The sequence below is a fragment of the Triticum dicoccoides genome, chromosome 6A (genome assembly GCF_002162155.2).
Source record: "Triticum dicoccoides isolate Atlit2015 ecotype Zavitan chromosome 6A, WEW_v2.0, whole genome shotgun sequence".
NCBI lineage: Eukaryota > Viridiplantae > Streptophyta > Magnoliopsida > Poales > Poaceae > Triticum > Triticum dicoccoides.
Genome location: NC_041390.1, coordinates 403,243,540 through 403,252,590, shown reverse-complemented (window position 1 = coordinate 403,252,590; position 9,051 = coordinate 403,243,540).

The following is a 9,051-nucleotide window of genomic DNA, read 5'->3' as shown; positions in this document are numbered from 1 at the left end:
ATTCTGTGGTGCTCTATGCTTGCGGTGCTCCTCTAACTCCCTCCTTGAGTTCTCCTGGAGTATAGCCTTGTTGACAAGTGCTTGAAAGGTAAGGAAATCATGAGATACCAGCCTGTCCTTCAACCCAGGGTTTAGCCCCTTCAAAAACTTGGCAATCTTGTCAGCTTCAGTTGGAATATCTGCCCTTCCATAACATGCCAGCTGCGTGAAACGACTCAGATATTCTGACACTGTCATCTTTCCTTGAGTAAGAGCTTGAAACTCATCCCTCTTCAGCTCCATGATGCCCGCAGGAATATGTGCGGTGCGGAAAGCTTCTGCAAACTCATTCCAAGTGATAGTTTGGGCATCCTCATGAGCTTCACAATAATTCTCCCACCAATCTGCAGCTACACCCTTGAGCTGGTGGGCCGCAAACTTGACACGATTTTCTGCGGTGAAATTGGCCAAGTTGAGTGTCTTCCTGATGTCCTTCAACCAATCATCAGCATCAAGTGGGTCTGCTGATCCCTCAAAAGTTGGCGGTTTTGCCCTCATGAACTCAGCAAATCCCGACTGTGGTGGTTGACCCTGATTCTGGTTCGCAACATTGGCGACAAGCTGCTGAAGTATCCGTGTTTGCATCAACATCATTTGTGCCATATTGGGTGGCGGCGGCGGTGGCACATCATCTCCTCCAGAGTCAGAGTCGGTATCATGTACATGTCCCTCCTCAAAGTTGTCTTCAAAGACATGTTCCTCAAAACCTGGTCCACGACCACGTCCACGTCCATGACCGCGACCACGTCCGCGTGCTCCATGGCCATGACCTCCGCGATTAGCATCCATCCTGCTGGCCTCCCGGTGTTAGAATAGAAGAGAGGGAAATTTCTAACCCATAAATCCAATATGATAACAAAAGAACAAATAAAACCAGCAACTGAACTCCAGAGAAAACTCCAATTAAAACACTCAAGCATGAAAGTACTGGATAACATAGTAGCTATACCACATATATCGGTATAGTCTACCATGGACATAGCAAACATGAAAATAACTAACGTTCACTCACATCATCAAAGAAATCGCTCATGGTTCCTATAGTCCATCTACTCGCTGGGATCTCCATCGTACTGGTGGGTAGGTGCTGGCGCAAAGCAAAGCCCGGATGGTGGTGATGCGGTCCCCTCTGGAGTAGCAGGAACTCTCTCCTCAAGTTCAGTCTCCTCCTCGGTGTCGTCGAGCTACTGATCGCGAGTCGGTGGCACTGGAGGTGCAGGCGGTGCTGAAGGTGCAATGGCGCGACGTGTCAGGCAACGCTTCTTTGCTAGAGCGCTCTTCTTCGTCCGTGTTATCTTGATGCGTGGATGAAGCCTCTGGCATGGAGGAGGTGTAGGGTCCTCTGGTGGCATCTCCTGTTGGTCACCATTCTCCATGGCGAGCATAGCGTTCGTCGCGATGATACCATGTTCTGCAACTGCCTCAGCGGCCTCCCGTGCTTCATGGGCAGCGGCTAAGGAAGTGTTCGCCTCCACCAATCTCTCCTCAAGTATCTCCACACGCTCCTGGTAAAACTCTAAGCGCTGACGGTTCTCCTCCAGCATAGTCGTAGTCATAGCAAGGTTTTGCTCAAGTCCAAGGGTAAGTGAAGCCATACGAATGATCGTGGGATCATCCTCCTCCATGTACCCCAAGTTCTGCTGAATCGCTCTGTCCCTCATATGGAAAGTGAAGTACCGGAATGGGGTGTGCCTCAGCTCGTCCTAATGAAGTCCGGCTATCTGATGCATCGCCTGATGAACAACTCCAATGACAGCATGAAAGAAATATTCTCCATCATATGTGTATTGGTAAGTGCTGGTCTGTTCCTCCATCCTCGGATACACCACCAAGTTGACCTTGAAACGTTCCTCGCCCCCGATCATGCGATAGGAGTGTCCGGAAACCTCTGGATCCTGGTTGAAGCCCAAGCATGTGAGCATGTATCGAAACTGTCGACCGAGGTTGCCAAACTGCTCAATCCTGCGTGAGGATGATATCACCATCTACATATTTGAGTAAGAAGAGAATCGGTACACAATTTAGTAAGAGAAAATAGAAGCGAAATACTAGAAAATTTATAAAATAATATTTTATAAAATAATTTCTAAGGCTTTCCATTTCTAACTAAGGCCACGTTACTAGGTCGATGTCGGCTCTGATACCACTTCTGGTGGGAACCCAGAATTATTTCCAGACCTCCTGTGTATATTTGTCAATCCAGGATCAACTTGACAACACAGCGAAATGGTATCATTGCAGAACATTAAAATAAGTATAAGTTTAATAACTCTTGCCACAAGGCATACATAGTGAAATGTCTCATGACATTTATTACAACCAGAAACACAGCGGAATATATAAATACGTAGTGACTCCATCTCAACCACAGGCAATCGATGTAGTCAACGTGTCCTCACTCCTCAGGATCATCATAATAGTCGTAGTTGACGCCCTCGTCTTCATAGATCTCTGTTGTTCAACAAAAGTATTGCCATGAGTACATTATGTACTCAACATGCCTCCCACGGGGAAGGACCTAGTAGCTACATGTGGCTTCAAAGGAAGGCTGTATGGCTCAATTTGCATAAAGCTAATTTTGTTTGACAAGTAAAGTAGTTGGATAAAAGCAGTTTTAGATGAAAACATGTTTTATCTCCAGAACAACTTTCATCAAGTGAGGATCCTCGATCAACTCACATCCTTCATAGGTTTCAAGAATAGGGCAGAGAGGGAATAAGCAAGACAGGTCCTGTACGTCAAGAAAGATTCATGTGTTGTCCATGACCGTGGACACGGCTATTCAAATAGTTTTACACTCTGCAGAGGTTGTACACTTTACCCACACGACACAATCCCGACTTGTTGCCACTAGCCGTCGCTACCGTAGTACACCATCTGGTATACCTGCAGGGAGATTGTGACGAGCTCTTTGGACTAGATCCCCCAAAGATGTGACATGCCCACCGGGTCTGGCGCATGGTACTGAGAGTACATCCTCAAACCGGTCCCCCCATCTGTGCCGAGGATACTCCTCGCAAGGCACCTATCCCATCTGCGGTACGGCGACATCGACACCTAAGGCTGACAAGCTTACTTTACCAAGCCAGTGCCCATATAGCATGTGGTTGTACTGTTATCACAATCTTCAAATCCATGACTTATTAGGCCTCATGCGGCACGGACGACTGATTGACCCCTTCAACTCGTGAAGGGCAGCCAATCGCTCCTTCAATCCTTGATTCAGCTGTCGCCCGCACCAGTATTCAGATGGTAAGTTTCACCCAGAGTAGAAGAGGATAGAGAGGGTCAACAAGGGCCAACCGTCCTAGCTCAGCATTAAGTTTCAATTGTCAATGACTCGGAGGTCATTCAACAAGGGACCTACAGGGTGATAAGCATGACTAAGCATTTCTACTCTACCGGAATTATATATTTCTACTCAGGTGTCAAGTAAATAGGCGACAAGCGGATCAGGGTAATGTGTCGATCGACACGCTTGCTACGAGAATTAAAATAGCATGCACATAGCAACAATAAAACTCAATGCAATTTTGTAAACCATAGGATAAGTATGATTAAAGAAGGAGGCATGCCTTCGTTGTCGAGTTCCCCGTTTCCTTCTTCCTCATAGTGCTCCTCTCCCGTACCGTCACCTCCTACTCGTAGTACCGGCGAAGCACAATAAATAAAAAGCAATAAAATCCAAATAATATCCAATTGAAATAACAATATAGCAAGGATTGGTAGAAAGATGTGGATGGCTATGGAGATTTAGAAGGAGGTAGATCGATTGATGATGAGTAGAGGGATTGAATGGATTGGTTGGGTATAGGTTTATCCGGACTAAGTAAAACTCGGCCATCATGTCTAACGTTCTAAACAACAATATGCTAACTGAACTTTAATAGTGCCCAATACAAATACTTTGGATAACTATAAAGAAAAGACAAAATAATGACTGATGTGACATAAACACAAAACAATAACTATCCTATGCATTTGAACGACACGGCTCGACATAGCATGGCAATACAAATTTACCCACAAATCAATATTTAGATAAAATCTACTATTTATAATGGTTAAAACATCAACTATAGAATTTAACAAAAAGCATCTTAAAAGTCAACCAAGCTACTTCCTAAACAAAATAGTTAAGTTACAAAACATCAAACAATAGCACGACCTAAAGAAATGCTAAATCATAATAGTCACAAATCATGTAGCACTAATTAAAATAATCTAGATATATATGAAGCAAAAGGATCAACAATAATCTAGTCCTAGCATGATCAACTTTTGTAACAAAAATCATGCACATGGCATGACTCACAACACCACCTAGACTCAATCAAACTAATTTAAATAATAATTCTACAATCGTTCTGAAACTAAACTCAAACATAAATATTGCTACGCATGACAATATTATCTAGAAAGTACGCATGCATATACTATGTCTATAAAAATAAAAATTATCGCACTTCACTAACATGCATCAAAATAATAATTGTAAAACTAGTTCTAGAAATTATATGACCAATTCTAATGTATCCTAGAATCACTCAACAATATTTAGGACAAACCCTAAGCATGCTACGGAGATGACAATAAGACATAAACAATTTTGCATGATTACTTACATAAAACATCATATGCACTTGATAAAAAACACAATTAAACATCTACTCAAACAAAACAATTAACTCGCTCCTAGCATCATCAAAACGGCTTATGGGTTTAGCATTGGTTTAGGGTCACCGAGTAGTCGTTGGAGATGGAACCCGTGGTGTTGAGCGCGCGAGCGCCGGTGCGCGTCATCGTCGTCGTCTTCCGAACTCCGGTGATGAAGAGATGGTGGTGAGTGATGCTCCTAGTGACGAGAAAGCATCGGGACACAGATGGACATAACGGACGATCGACGGGTGACGTCGGCGTCAATCCCGAATAGAGCAGCGGCACAGCTCCATTGTGCGCGCGGCCAATGATTGCCAATCACTTGGAAATGATGTCTAGGAGGTAGGCTCTGGCAAGGGTATTCTGTTGGTGGGAGGAATTGGACTAGGATGCTCACCTTAGGCGACGGTAGTCGAAGAACAGCAGAGATGGGGCTGTATTGCGGGGTGGATTACGAGTGATTGGAAAGGAATCGGGGGATGGGATGATGGGGCTTTTATAGAGGTGCCCCTGGCGCACGTCGTGACGCGAAGGGTCTGCCGAATGGTAGCCGGAGGAGAGAGATCAGGAGGCGAATGCCATTGTTGGGCCAATAACTTCGTCAGTTACTTGCATCAGATTAAGCGCATCATGAGTGGAGCCATTAGACTGAACGGACTCGCCGTTGAGTGGGGAGTAATTCTTGTGTTGATGACGAATGGAAACGGTGAAGGGATTAATGGGATTTGAAGGAAAAAGAAGAGGCAGCCATGGAGGTTTCTTCTCTGTAACATGTACGTGCACGCATGCGGGAGGGAGACGATGCTTCGTTCCCTGGCCGGCTGGGCCTCGCGGCTGCTGCTACTAGCTGGGCCTAGCGGCTACTGTTGCTGACTAGAATGGGCCTTCGCTGCCCCTCATGCTGGGTGGCTTGGCCATGTTCGTTGAGTGGCTAGGCAGATTTTGCATTAGAAAGAGAGAAAAAATGGAGAAAGAACGATCCAGTGCATACTTGAATGGGAGTGATTAGCTTTGGTGCATACGTGAGATACCAACGATGTGCTAGGTTATGATACATGTATTGGTTCAAGGACCAAAAAAATGAAGGAGAGAGAAGAAAATAAAATCAATATAATATTATATTGATTTCTTTTACTAGGATTGCTACAAGAGGAACCGAAACAAAGACAACTAAAAAGTCTTCAAGAATCCAAGAAATCAAAGTAACAAAAATAAGTAAGAAGAACTTAAATGAAATATTACGAATGAATAAATCGACTCAGGATATTATGGAAAATATTTTCCACCTGACATGTGCTAAATTAATTCCAAACAACTTGGTATTAATTTGAGCAATCTCCAAAATATATAATTAAAGATTACGTTGCATCATCCCTTGGCTTAAAAAAAATTGAACTCTCAAAAAAACAGGATGTTACAAGAAGATATATCCTCCAGCCTTCTTTGATGTGATGGTGCATTTGGCTGTTCATCTACCTGATGAGGCACTACTTAGAGGTCCAGTACAGTATGGCTGGATGTACCCTATTGAAAGGAGGCTAGGCACTTTCAAGGGCTATGTTAGGAACAGAGCTAGACCCGAGGGTTCCATTGCAGAGGCCTACATTGCTACAGAAGCATTGACATTCTTCTCAAAATACATTGAAATAGCTGATCAGCTTAGCAAAGAGGTGGGTGAAGACAATCGCGGGCTCAATGTTTTCGATTATTCTGTTCGAGTTACATGGAAGAGTCGACAAGAGGACAAACCTAAAGATTTGGACAAAATGGTTTGGTATGTGTTGAATAACTGTCCTGAGATACTACCTTATATCAAGTAAGTGCAGTATTGCAGCTTATACATCGTAATCTACTAAACTTGCAGCACATTCTTATATATTTAGATATTTGACGCGATCACTATGTTGTGTAGCATCTACAAAGAGGAGTTACTGCCGCAAAATCCAAGAAACATTGACAAACTGGTTATGGCAGGATTTGTGAAATGGTTCAAGAATCATGTAAGCTTTTGAAGTGCACTGTCAGTTTTTTTAATATATTCAGTACATAGGATGATCAGTTTGTCTATTTTCTAACCATAGGTTAAGAAGATGCGGGAGGATGGGCAGGCAGTTGATGATGCCATTTACTCACTAGCAATGGGTCCTGATACTCGGGTAAGACATTATGAATCTTGCGTTGTGTAACGCCCTCGATGCGGCTATATCTCCCACGTGTCGAAGCACGACTTGGAGGCATAACCGCATTGAAAGCAATGTCGCAAGTGAGGTAATCTTTGCAAACAACCCATGTAATACATAAGGGAAAGAGATACATAGTTGGCTTACAATCGCCACTTCACACAATTACATGAATAAAGCATTACATCAACCAGTTACAATCAAGGCCCGACTACGGAGCCAAAATGTCAGGGATATACCCCGCGGTGTAAACCGGCCGGAAGTTAACCCGGCCGGACTTGGCGGTTTATCTGAAGACCCCGCTGACACTTGGCGAGTTACTGGCGACCCGCCCTGACTTGGCGGTTCACAAGCAACCCACCTGGTCATTATGACTCACTGGTGGTCCGGCGTGCGGGATCAACGGATGACAAGGCTCAAAGCCCAGAAGGCCAGTTCACGTTTAATGGTGGGCCGGTTTAAGAGGAAAGGCAGGAGGAATATTATCTTACAAGGAGCTAAGACCTGGACTTGTATCCGGTTTGTATTAGAGATAGACTAGTCCTAATCCTAATAGGACTTCACATGTAAACCGCCCGTTCAACATATATAAGGAGGGGCAGGGCTCCCCAAAAGGGGACAAGATTCACAAGTTCCACAAGTTGGACAAGTTAGGTTTAGACAATTGCTTTCGAGTTAGAGCACTCTTGTAACCGTGATCATCATCATCAATATCAATGAAGCAGGATGTAGGCTTTTACCTCCACCGTGAGGGGCCGAACCTGGGTAAAACCTCGCGTCTCTGTCCCGCTCAACCCCTCTCAAGCTACCACATAGATGCGTTGGCCTCGTGACTAAGTCCTGACACTAAGGACATCTGCCGTGACAATTCCACGACAGTTGGCGCCCACCGTGGGGCTAGCGCATGGTGGTGTTGAGTTCTTAAAGGGATTTCTCCCCGGGATCAAGGATCTTGCGATCATCCGGTGAAAAAGAGTCATCAATGCAAGTTTAAGTTTGAGAGGTTAGGGTTTCGTACGTGAAGCCGCGCACGACCCGGAAGGCAGATATATTATTTGGTGCGCCGCCATCAAGTCATATGTTTTCAAGCCATCCGGAAAACAATAGGATTCACCACGACGGCTGCAGATGTTTATCCGCGGAAGCCATCAAGTTGCACACGTTTCTGCAGTTAGAGTTGTCGAGTTGTTGTTTCTGATTAAATCAAAGAGTGCAGACACGCGCATTGTTTACATCGCATTAAGCATCAACCTGGTGTTTTCAAGTACTAGTACGCCACTAGAAGACAAGGAGAGAGGCTACGAGGAGATTAATTCCAGAATTGAGAAAAAGTTGCCAAGTTGGACTGTGTTTGAGGCAGCCTACAGCGTCCCTGTCGGAAACCACCGTTGACCCGTTTGGAGGCTCATGCGTCTGCGGCCCCGTCTCGCTGAACCACCTCGTCGGGGCACCTCCACCGCCGCGAGCCGGCCTCGCTGCCGTTCTGGCCGTAGCTAGCCTCATCGAGCTTCCTTCCTTCAGGTCACGGCCTTGCTTCCGCCTCTGACCCGCCTGCCGCCGTCACCGTCGGACCAAGTCCGCCTTCTGCTATGGCTGGATTGTGAGTCCACCTTCGAGTCGCCCTCGCCGGTGTGCCAAGCTGCGGCTATGGTCGGCCCGCTTCAAGTCTGTGAGCCGCCCGGCCTCAAGGAGCCTCTGCTCCTAGCCCGTGGGTTTCGCTGCTGCTGCCGAATTACCAATGATTCAATGACCTTGGCTTCGACACCGAGTCCGCTTCGGCCTTCAAGTCGCCAAGCCCCTCGCTGGCTCCGGCTCCTGTACGCCGCCGTATGTGACCTTCAATTTACGTTATTACGCCGGCCTGCCCACACGGCCTCGCGGTCATCCACCCCTGCCATCGCCTTGGCCTTCACTTCCGCATAACACCGTGAGCCGCCCGGTCGCCCTCTGGACCGTCCTGCCTTAAGCTACCGCTGGAGAGTCGCCGTCGAGCCTCACTACTCCGGAGTCGCCTTCATGCCTTGCCTGCTCCGGCCCTGGTTGCCTCTCGCGCCATCAAGTTGGTCGCCAAGTTCTACTCCGGGCCACCATCGCGCGAGCTCGTGTCCGCAGTGATGAGCCGTCTGACGCATCCAAGGTGTTTGCCTCAACCCGCCGGTTCACCAGCGCTTCT